The following is a 12,879-nucleotide window of genomic DNA, read 5'->3' as shown; positions in this document are numbered from 1 at the left end:
ACAAACATTGTTGCTGTTCGATACTACAATACATGTCGCGTCCATGAATACACTGAGGCTTGGTTTTGCATAGATGAGTGCCGCGTACCGGTCGTCCTTGAGTTCAAGTTTTACCTACATTGCTTGCATCAAAATTTGGCCTGCAGCTACTCAGTTTGACAGTAAAAACCATAATTTCTAAGGAAACTTTCACAAACAGAGTCATTGTACAAGTAAAAAGGAGACAAAACTGAGGTTTTCTGAAAGGTCAAATCTGGGTCATTTCACGCGATGTCATGAAAGACGACCCCTTAAGTACACAATTATGGTTCAAAAGAAACCACCTAGGGAGGGCAATAGGTACAATCTTATGTAAAAGAGAACTTTCTTTGTGCCTATCAATTTAAATGGCATTTAGCTTGACTGTCAGTTTTAAATTCTACTTTATTAAGAGTCATGGCAAAGGGAGATTGTCAACAGTACTTGCAGTAAGCATATTCATTTTCAAATCTTCACATTTGAGAGCTGCAATTTTGCATGGTAACTTAACATCAAGGCAACAATTCAAAAGTAGTCTTCGAGCTATTAAAATTGTCCATTTGGCATATTTCAAACTGCTATAACTTATACAAGAAATGGTGTGATTCTGAATGATTTTAATATTTCTGCAGATTCTACCAGTTTAATGATATAATAGTGAACATCACTAGACATTTCTTGATGATATCAAAATATAAATGAAAATATTTCTGGGCTAAAATGTTATCATAATCTTTGAAACAACGATTACTCTAAAACATTGGAAATTAAATCAACAATATCATTGTGTATTGTTTTACAGGATTTGGGTTTGGCCAAACCTTTTTTGTCTTAAGAAAAATACTTATGCTTAAGATGCTATTGAGCCTGCTTGATCACAACTATGACACAACACCAGGGCCTTAAACACCACAATAATTGTATCTACATTGCCACTATGCTACCCAATGCTTTCTTCTGCATGGAAAATTTTTATCTGTGTGGCTCACAAAATTTTCGTCATGACTTAAAAACTGCATAAATTTGCCACATTAGGAGCTTGTATTAAGTTGTTATTCTGTGAACACTGACAGAATGCTGCAGAAATATTCTGTATCTTTGGTAATATACACTTCACATTGCCACCTAATTTTATTTCTGGTGGTAAAAGTTTACCACCAGAAATGAAAAAATATACCTATCACTTTAATGTCATAAAAACACAGATAATTAATGCAATAAAAACTGAACAAATATTTCTTTAATGTAAAATACAAAACATCTTCATTTGAAAAATGAAGAACTCCTGAATACCAAGAAAGTTGTTGCCACACTTGAGATCATAAACTGCCTAAAATTTGTTCAACGTGGCTACAAGATTTTTGATTTGGCTAATGAGTTGGCTAATCATCTTGGTGACTTAGGGGGAGCCCTACAGTTTATGTGCATACCACGTGGTAGCAGTAAACTTAATGATACTGCACGTTTCATGTTGGCACAATTTTGCACAACACCATTGGCCTACTATATATACTTACCGTTAATGCACTCACCTGACTTGCCTATTGAACACCAAATATAGTACCAGGTCATAATGACACATAATGACACTGTACCGTTGTTTTATTGAAATACATTACATGTCCCCCAAAAATTTCATTTGTCCCCCATTCAGACCCTGTAGTATGGGTCACTGTGTCCCCATGCAAGCAAAAGCTGGCTGAAACACTGTAATTAATATAAATGCATAGTGATACATTAATAATGAGAGTAATTATCATTGAATTAGTAAATCCGTTCTTTTGTATATTTCAGTTGTGATTCATTTGATAATAACAGAATAGACAAATCACTTGCTGAGAGATTAATTGATTATTCACAATTTTACTAAATTCATATCAATGATTAATCCAATGCATTTGAATCTATAACACTCCATCATAAATTTTATATTTTATTCCTTTGGTGATAACAGAATAAAGATACCGTGTACTAGTTGACATTACAGTCCGACATTGAACATAATAATAGTTAATTATCATGTAGAAGAAAAATCTGTGTGCACCAGATACAGAGATTTGCAAGGTTTTCCACAGGATAGTGCAGTAACATATGTGCTCATGGGGAATTTTTCAGGTTTTTTTTGTAAATGATTACTTGAAATAACATTGGTGTGCATTGATTGTGTTTGATACAGTGATAAGGTGAAATCACAGATATGAGAGATGAAATTTCAGAAGTTTTTTTATAAAAATAATAAACATACCTGGGTAGAACAAATTCAAGATTAGATTAACATTCTTATCAATTTTTATCGTAAAAATACACTGTGTCTTCATGATAATAAAGGAACTGTTGGATGAATAAAATTTATCTTCTGGCTGTCATGGATTTACACAAGTATCATGAAACAGAATGGTTTGACATTTAGCCTTGAACAGCTGCTCTCAAACAGGAGAGAGAATTAAAGAATTGTGTCAGAGATGAATCTTCATGGGCTTAGAAGCTGAATTCTCACATGATGTATATGTCATACCAGTACAGTGGATGACTTACGGTACTGTGAATTCTGCATGTGGAACGTCAAATTTGAGCAAGTGCTCTGGGTTGATAATGCAATGCAGGGATATCAAAAATATGCAATGCATATCACCTTTTGAGGAGATTACGAGCAGCCCGTCTGTGCTAATGCCTTTTTTAACTCAACTGTTTTTAAAAATAACCTTCAGTTAATGTCACAAAGACAACAAATTGGCTGCAATGCAAGAGTGATATGGTAGTGTTATGTAGGCTGCGACCATTCCAGTAGAGCCAGTCACAAATTTGAAGGATACACCTTAAGGGAGGGTACACTGTGTATGGTACCTGAGGACAATTATGCCTGTTGCAGCTGCTCTGCGTGGCATCATACAGTGCATGGCCTGGAACGTACAGGGCCCAGTTTTGGGTCTTGCCATCCGTCAGACAGAGCAGTACTATGTTCCAACAAGATAAATAAGGCATGACAACATACACCCCAATGAATATTATTAAACTAAAGGTAGAATATGTGCCTTTAGGACAGATATTTAGACTCTCAAACTTTTACAATTCTTTCCTTATCTACCACTTGTGGGAGTTCATTTTGAAACTTTTGTGTAACTTAGAAATATTTTCACTTTCACTTTGTTTTTCAAATGGAAAATTTTATTTTTCCCCGTAGATTGATAAAATGGTAACTGTCAGGTACTGTAACTTACTTCTCTAGTGCCAAACTTTGCATGGTGACCCCTGATTTGGTGAGAGAAAGGTTGAATTTAGTTTCATTGAGGAAAATTTGAGTGAAAATTTTAATTCTTTCACTTTTGAGGCGTGACACTACCTTAAAATTTCCAAACACTGTGTCAGTTAAAATCTGTGACAATTCTAATCTTGTACTGATTAAAATGAACCTATTCTAATCATTTTACAGCATGCCATATTTTTAAATTCATAATTGTAAACTTTTATTATATGTTGACTGCAGAATTCTCTAATTATGAGAAGTACTAAGTGTGTTTGTTCAGAGTATTTTCTTGTTGCTGTTGTTATTTCCCTGGCTTTTTTATCACAAAAAATTAGTTTCACTATTGCAACTTGGTTGGAAAGTTATTACCTATTTTTGTATTATATGTCATACCACACCTGTATAAAGTCATAATATTACTGATTAATTGATGCAACCTGTATAATATCCGAGTCTGACTTTTAATTAATGTAAAAGTTAGAAATGACAGTTCTCATTTAAATATTCAGTACAAATTTATTGTTGCTTGTTGGAAATGTCAAGAAACTACCGTGTATTTTTGCTTCAAATCTTGTCCTTCAAGTGTTTGCTTTGGCATTCATACAGCAGTCATTTGCAAATGAGGGAAATAGGAGAAATTTGTCAGACAGCGCAGTGAAAAAAAAATGTGAAATTTTATTTCTGTCAAACTTTGAATCAAAACCATATTTGGTTACAATGTTTCAATAAAGATCTTGAGCTGCCTTGAAAATTATATTTCATCCAAAGTACGCATGCAGCTGTCTGTTGAGTTTCCATGGAGTTCAGGTTTCCTAAGATATCAGTTTTCCACGGTCAATGACCGTTAAAGCTGTATGTGCATGGACACTGATTCAATTTGTCGAGATCTTTTCACAATGCATGTTATAATGTAATGATAAGGTCAAAAATTAAGCCTTTTCTCACAAGTGACCAAAAAACTTATTTGTTAACTCTGTATTCAATCTTTACAATCAAATTCAAATGTTTCACGAAATGCCACATTTCTTTCAAATCACATGATCTAATTCTAAACATCTTTGCTTATAACAGTGTGTGCCAGGAACTCTAAGCCATTTTAATGTAGGGTTGACTCAACGAAATTTCAAGAAATTCTTAGATTGACTTTAAAAGTTCAGATTTCTGAAATGTTAAAGGGTACAGACTGGTTAAATGTTACCAGGTTCCCTGAAGTCAGTATTCTGTGATTAATCTCAGTGATATTTACTGAAACAATCATAAGTGAAAGCTGTAGAAATATTGATGTAGTCCTCAAACTAACCTGTTTGTCTCTTGGATCAGATGATTTTCAGTCCAAACTTGGGAAATATTACCAGAAAAAATATTACTACAAAAAAATTACTCAACATTATTTTGCTTCCATGATATTAAGCAAAAAGCCACTTACATTACTGGAAGCTGAAAGCAAAGAGTAGAATTCGGGGGCGGGGGGGGGGGGGGGGGGGGGGGGTCGTGGAATTGAAACAAAGTTCCATGTACTTTCTGTAATGCTGTCACCACATCTTTGCAAGATTTAACAATAAGTCTATGTTACACACTGAATCTCAATATCAAGTATACAACACAAAAGTATCTCACAAGTTCTTGTTGACATGCCCTATGTACTGAAGTGTATAAACCATCTCTACAAGAGTGTCTTGTCATACTGCTTTTCAATAGCATGATCAGTGTACATGCATTTTGCTTGATTGCTTTGTAGGTCACACAAGCTCCTCAGCTCGTTAGCTCCGACAGTGAGCACAGTTTGTCCGTCATCAGCGCTCAAGGATTCACTCAGTATCTAACAACTGAAATTAGATCAAGCTGTAAGAAAGCACTCAAATGGAAACAATCAGGTTTATTGGAAAGTTTCACAATCGAGGCAATAAAAAATCTAATGACAGACACAGTAGTATTTCTGATATAAAATCAGAGTTTATAAAATACAGTGTATGGGATGATATAATTGTCATCAAAATAGAAGGAGTGAAATATCGAAAATAAAATGCTGGGTCTCTACCGTACTATCATTATCATGGTGATACTCTGAACAGTTTAAACCTTAACATTTGCAATTGTTTAGAAGACAAAGTCATCCCAAGCCAAGCCATCCTTCAACATGTTTTAAGCTACTGTATGATAGGTGCCTCTAAAACTTTACAAAGATGGCAATAAGTTACAATGTTGACTCTGTCTCTTTTGTAATAGCAGCTGTTAGGAAATGCAGCTAGATGAACTTGGCTGACCTGTGAACAAAAATTTAATATATTTTAATTTTTTGACATATTGGAAACCATTTTGCATATTCAGATTGACAAAAGTTTAGATTTGTGAATAAAGGATGTTTAATAGTGCATGAACCGGACAGTCTACATTTACAGATCACTCCAGAACAAGGATCCAGGATGTCATTTATATCTATAAACAAAGGGTTTTAAACTCTCCATTCACTCACAGGTACTTTTCACTACAAAGCCCAGAGGGAACACTTTAGTCAATGCTGTACATATACCCAAGCATGTACTGTATTCACCACCCCCAATCACACAATTTCCTGTTTAGATTTAGGGATAAGCTACCGGCATTGTTCAAAAGTATTGAAGCATTAAGAGTACACCCCACATGGAAAGTTGATGGTGATCTTTAACAGTCCATCATATTACACTAGCTTCTGTAATTTGTAAGCTTTTGAAATTTTGGCGAAAGGATTGTGTGTTACATCGCCCAATTATTATTTCATCAGTCAATTAGGTAATTGAATCTGCAGTCATTCTCTGACGTATGTAGATGCCCATTGCTGCAGTATAATGATGTTATATTAATTTAATATGATTATTGCGTTGACTTTGATCATTCCAAACATAATCAATTTTGAACTTTTTTTTTCACTTATGAAGTTCAATTCTTTGAGCCAAAAATAATTGAAAGAAAATGATCTTGAGTTGTCTCAAGTCCGTGTGAAGAAATGGATTGGAAACTTGTTTGAAACCCTACAAGAAGTAGCAAGGGACACATAATAATAACATTTAGCATTAAGACACAGTGAGATTTGGAACAGAAAGCAGAAAAGTGCACACACTGTATATGAATACACAGTCATTGAACATGAGGTGTGGTAAATATACCCAGGGTATGTGTTTAATGTTCATGTCTTTGGTCATTTTTTTTTGTTTTAGTGATGATGATGATGATGATGATGATGATGATGGTGGTGATGATGATGATGATGATGATGATGATGATGGTGATGATGGTGGTGGTGGTGGTGGTGGTGGTGGTGTTGGTGGTGATGATGATGATGATGATGGTGGTGGTGGTGGTGGTGGTGATGATGATGATGATGATGATGATGATGATGGTGATGGTAGTGAGTGTTTGTGTTGGTGGTAGGGTGATGATGGTGATGATGATGATGATGATGATGATGATGATGTGGTGGCGGTGGTGGTGGTGGTGGTGGTGGTGGTGATGGTGGTTGTTGTGCTGGTGTTGGAGGGGATGATGATGATGATGATGATGATAATGATAATGATAATGATAATTAGTGGTGATTGTGGTGGATGTGAATGATGGTTGATGTGTTGAAAAATGGTGATGGTGATCATCATAATCATCATACATATCATGTCATATCATTGTTACCCCAGTGATATAGATGATGAAGATGATGATTGTGGTTGATTGATGAATATAACAATGATCATATTTGATGATTTTTTTTGATCAATTGTAGGAACCTGTCCACCTGGTCAGTTTTACTGCATAGAAGGCACGTGTATCAGCAATGACAAAGTGTGCAACTTCATCCCAGACTGTATTCATCCAACAGATGAAGAACTTTGTGGTGAGTATAGGGCACACAAGCCTACACCTCCCATCACCATTCTTACAAACTTGCAAGCATCCAATTTCAGTACTTTGTTTTTTCGACCTGTAATCTCTAACTCTGTGTTGTAAAATTTACATATCATGGCACTTAACTGCATTTGTGACATAAAATTCAAAAACAGAAAATATTCCTAAGTGTTTGTACAATTATTTTTACCTGAAAGCTGCCCAGATACATGTACATAAAGTGATGGGTTCTCAGATTATTATGTCCAGCAGAATGGCAAATATTCAAAAGCTTATCAATTTTTACACTTTCCTGAAACGCTCCATTAACTTCGTGTTAACGTCTCCTGCATCACTGGAGGCAAGTACCCTATCTTAATTTATACTTGGTTGTAAATTACAGTTGACATAGTTGCTTTCATCGTGTGGTTTGAATCCTGTCTGTCTGTGAAACCCTGTGTTACAGCCAAGTACATGAAGGTGACGAATGCATTGCAATAAACTGATCTTTAACCAGTTCTGTGTAAATCATGCCAGTGTTTAAATGTTGTCTCAATTCTGGTATTTACACTGTGCCAGCATGTGTCTTCAGCAGTGTGTTTATATGCGCGGTTGAAGCACTCTGGTTGCAAGTGTCTATAAGTCCGTGATCATAAAAACTGACAATATTTTCTGTAAACAATCATGCAAAGAGCAAATTTGCACACAGCATTAATTGAACTCTTGTGAACACCTGGTGCAGCGTCGACATATATTTACATATTCAAATTACTATCATCTATCAAAATTTTGAAAAGCTGTGTTTTTTTTAGGACTGATGTCGTCATAGGTTAACAGTTTATACTTACAATCATAGTATTAATAAATCAGTATTATTCTGACTTAAACTGCAGCTGTTTCTGATAATACAAAGGTTTTCTTTGTGGAATTTTTGTTGAAGGATATGTATAATGTATCTCATAAAAACACAGGCTTTACAATATTAAAAGCTCTCAAAAAAATTCATGGGCAGATGTGTCCTATCCGATACCTTCTTGTTTGTTTAATTGTCCTTTTCATAGGTTTGCATCGGTTTCATGTTGAATGACCCAGTTACCTAGATAGAACTGGACCTCAGCATGTTGGAAGAATTCATTAAAAAAGTGAAAAACAGAACTTCAAATAAGGCCAAGAAAAATAAAAAGTTTGTTTCTCATCCTAGACATATTGCAAAAATGATGCGGTGACGCAGATTTTTTTCTTCTCAATTTTTTTATTCTTCAACCAATGAGAAAAAAACATGAAAACAACATAGGAATGCAGACAAAGATAAATGCACAGCAGTGTTGCTGTAGTATTTTTGTATAGTAACAGTTCTGTGGTTTGACTTTTAGTGCAGCAATGCACAGTTTTGACAGCGTAATTAATATAACAGTGACATATGTGTACTACAGTTCTGAATGGAATGTTAGTGTCAGTTATTTTGTTTACAGTGCTATTTCATACAGCACTGTGTTATGCACTATTGTTGCTTATTTTTGCGGGTTTTTTTTCATTTTATTTCCTCATGAGCAGAAAAAAGGTTGATTCAACAGGTCTGAATTGACACGTACAAGAATGAGAAACAAACTTTTTATTTTGCTTGGCTGAGGCATTTGACTATGAGACCCACTGAAATAATCAGATCTCGTTTTAAGTTTCGAATAAACAAGTTTAAAAAACAGAGATATCCATCTGCACACAGGAATAAACAATGAATTGAATTTTTCTTTGTATTTAAAAAAGCGTTACTGTTCAAAGTATCAATATTATTATTTATTAAATTTCTGTTTACGATAACTCTCTTTCTCAAACTCAAATTTGAATACAGTTTGGTATTTTTTCCTGTGAAACACAGTCTTATTCTTAAAATTTCACACTGTATGTTTCATTTAAATTGACATTACGGTAATAGTCTTGTTCAGTGCAATTGCCCTCCAGATGTAAATAATTGCTTTTCCGTATCTGATTTAGCCCACAAATTGGAAAGTTGACAGGGAGACTTGCAATTTTATCACCTACTGCCAGAATAGACCTGGATATCTCTACGTTGTCATTTCCCCCTACCTTTTGTTAAAGTAGTTTGCACCTCGAGAGGTGAAGACTTCAACTTTTGCCCAAACTTTCCTTGAGGAATCTTTCAGCCATTCTCTTTCAAAATCAAGAATAAAAATTGGGCTCACCTTGCAAATTTTTGTACTGGGGAAACAAATAGCTCAAGATTTACCGATATTAAAATTCAAAATGGCCTCCTTCCATGTGTTAACTCTATGGAGAAAATAAAATTTACGAATTTCGAAAGACTGAGCCAGTGAAAAGTTTTATTTCACCAAGTGCTTTAAAATGAAGCCCACAAATGGTGTATCTGAAAAGAATTGTAAATGTCTGAGAGTCCAAATTTGTGTCCCAGAGGCACATTCTACCTTAAAACAGTGACAAAGTCCTCCCCTGTTTTAAGTCATAAATTTTGTTATTAGAAGTTTCAGAAGAGACATTTTTGGACACCATGTTGCGAAGCACCAAAGGTGTCCTATATCGCCACAATGTCTGTGTGTGTGTCCGTCTGTCCGTCCGTCCGTCCGTCCGTCCGTCTGTCCGTCCGTCTGTCCGTCCGTCCGTAGACAGATTTTGTTCCACTCATAACTAAGAACCCTTAGGTCCAATGTCATGCAATTTGGTATTTGGTATTATCATGATGAGACTTAGATCTGATTAGATTTTGGTGGGTGTGGCTTATTAATTAATTGCTCATTTGCATATTTTATGACTTTTATCGTTCACGCAGATATCTCAGAGACGCCTGGAGCGATTTCGTTCAAACTTGGTACAAGGATAGTACTCTACCTCATACAGATGAACGTTGATTTGTTTCACAATGCGATCAAATTTGGCCGTGTTAGAGGACTTTTTAGTTTTCACCTCCATAGACTCCCATGTATAAGGCAGTCCATAGACTCCCATGTTTAAGGCAGTCCATAGACTCCCATGTATAAGGCAGTCCATAGACTCCCATGTATAAGGAAGTCCATAGACTCCCATGTATAAGGCAGTCCATAGACTCCCATGTATAAGGCAGTCCATAGACTCCCATGTATAAGGCAGTCCATAGACTCCCATGTATAAGGCCAAGAAAAATAAAAATTTAGTTTCTCATCGTATTCATATTGCAAAAAGGATTCAGTGACACAGTTTTTAGTCCCCACAGATAAAGTCCAGGGGCTCATAGATTGGGTCATGTCAGTCCGTTAGTCCATCCATGTGAGTCCATCCGTTCACGCAGATATCTCAGACGCTTTGACAAAATGTCACGTGACCTTTGACCTCAAATATACATATTTGTCCATAACTCAGTAATCACTAATGCTACACCCTACATATTTGTATGATGGGACACTTATGACGCAACATATTGTTCCTCATTAATTATGTGCATATCTAATTTTGAGCGAGCCAATAGAGCCAGAGGTCTGATTTTTGGTATGTACAGATAACTTAGCAATGCAATTTTTTTGACAAAATGTCACGTGACCTCATTACCTTTGACATCAAATATACATATTTGTGCATAACTCAGTAACCACAAGTGCTACACCCTTCATATTGGTATGATGGGACACCTTATGACGCCACATATTGTACCTCATTAATTATGCACATATCTAATTTTGAGCGAGCCAATAGAGCTAGAGGTCTGATTTTTGGTATATAGGGATAACTTAGCAATACAATTATTTTGACAAAATGTCACGTGACCTCGGTGACCTTTGACCTCAAATATACATATTTGTCCAAAACTCAGTAACCACAAGTGCTACACCCTTCATATTTGGTATGATGGGACACCTTATGACGCCACATATTGTACCTCATTAATTATGCACATATCTAATTTTGAGCGAGCCAATAGAGCTAGAGGTCTGATTTTTGGTATATAGGGATAACTTAGCAATACAATTATTTTGACAAAATGTCATGTGACCTCGGTGACCTTTGACCTCAAATATACATATTTGTCCAAAACTCAGTAACCACAAGTGCTACACCCTTCATATTTGGTATGATGGGACACCTTATGATGCCACATATTGTACCTCATTAATTATGCACATATCTAATTTTGAGCGAGCCAATAGAGCTAGAGGTCTGATTTTTGGTATATAGGGATAACTTAGCAATACAATTATTTTGACAAAATGTCATGTGACCTCGGTGACCTTTGACCTCAAATATACATATTTGTCCAAAACTCAGTAACCACAAGTGCTACACCCTTCATATTTGGTATGATGGGACACCTTATGACGCCACATATTGTACCTCATTAATTATGCACATATCTAATTTGAGCGAGCCAATAGAGCTAGAGGTCTGATTTTTGGTATATAGGGATAACTTAGCAATACAATTATTTTGACAAAATGTCACGTGACCACGGTGACCTTTGACCTCAAATATACATATTTGTCCAAAACTCAGTAACCACAAGTGCTACACCCTTCATATTTGGTATGATGGGACACCTTATGATGCCACATTGTACCTCATTAATTATGCACATATCTAATTTTGAGCGAGCCAATAGAGCTAGAGGTCTGATTTTTGGTATATAGGGATAACTTAGCAATTATTTTGACAAAATGTCACGTGACCTCGGTGACCTTTGACCTCAAATATACATATTTGTCCAAAACTCAGTAACCACAAGTGCTACACCTTTCATATTTGGTATGATGGGACACCTTATGATGCCACATATTGTACCTCATTAATTATGCACATATCTAATTTTGAGCGAGCCAATAGAGCTAGAGGTCTGATTTTTGGTTTCTGTGTGTCGCTACGAGATTCAGTTCCTGCTACGTCTATCTACAGTCACACCAGTGGAGCCAGTACGACATTCGGTAAGAGGTTTATTTTTGTATCTGTATTTAGAGCATGTGTTAACTTTGCGTGTACCAATAATATCTGTGAGTGAATGAGAGTTGAGAAGCTGTGTGCAGAAAGAAATGGCCTCGAAAGTTATCCAAAGCACGTCACTGATAAGTCGTGTCAAAACGTGTGGCAACATCTCACCACACATCGAGTATACAATATGGGCCCTAATTATGGTCTAGTTTAAAAAGAGTATCTAAATTTACGAGTGATCGACTGTAATTGTATTTTCAATATTCACAGAGTTCATTCGAAAAATGTTAGTCGCGTGATGACGACGCCATTGTTTTACAATTAGGGCTTGGGCGTGCATTAAAAACAACCGTTCCCCTGATTTCTACCACACTTGGGATTCTTATATTGGAAACTGAAAGTTCAACCCCGATTTGCGAGAATTTTTGGTTGTTTTTGGGCATCGTAACTTTTGTGGTCACGTGTCACGGGCCCCTGTAAAGTTGTGCCATCACGGACATAGCGGAGTAAACGAAATGTGGTGTTTACATGGTTCAAACTAGGATATATATTTTCATTTTAGCATACCGAGTCTGAAAACAAATGACCCTCCTGGTTTCACTTTAGTAAATTACTATATCTTGTATTTTCACTGATATTGTGAAACTTGCCAAAATGTCCCGATAGAATTGTAGACCACGCCGTTTTCCCCCCGTTAAACACAATTCCCCGAATGGCGTCATTTTTTATGCCCAATCAGATTGAGCGTTCTTCCGCACGCTTTCCAATACATTCGACATTACATAGTACAAGATATCGTAAGACGTAATCGTTGCTATGATTGGCGGAAGCGTTTTCATGCC

At 36.0% G+C, this 12,879-nt stretch overlaps 1 protein-coding gene across 1 annotated transcript in view; it reads left to right on the top strand.

The window, feature by feature from the left end:
* Positions 1-7,015: 7,015 nt before the first annotated feature.
* The window catches only part of LOC139117633 (tyrosine-protein kinase receptor-like), a 46,277-nt gene continuing 40,413 nt past the window's right edge, over positions 7,016-12,879 (top strand). The window contains exon 1 of the mRNA XM_070680875.1: positions 7,016-7,124. The gene's annotated coding sequence lies outside the window, so the exon portion shown is untranslated. The remainder of the gene's footprint in view (positions 7,125-12,879) is intronic.

Source organism: Ptychodera flava, chromosome 18 (genome assembly GCF_041260155.1).
Source record: "Ptychodera flava strain L36383 chromosome 18, AS_Pfla_20210202, whole genome shotgun sequence".
NCBI classification, from domain to species: Eukaryota; Metazoa; Hemichordata; class Enteropneusta; family Ptychoderidae; genus Ptychodera; species Ptychodera flava.
This window is presented reverse-complemented; position numbering and strand designations above follow the sequence as displayed.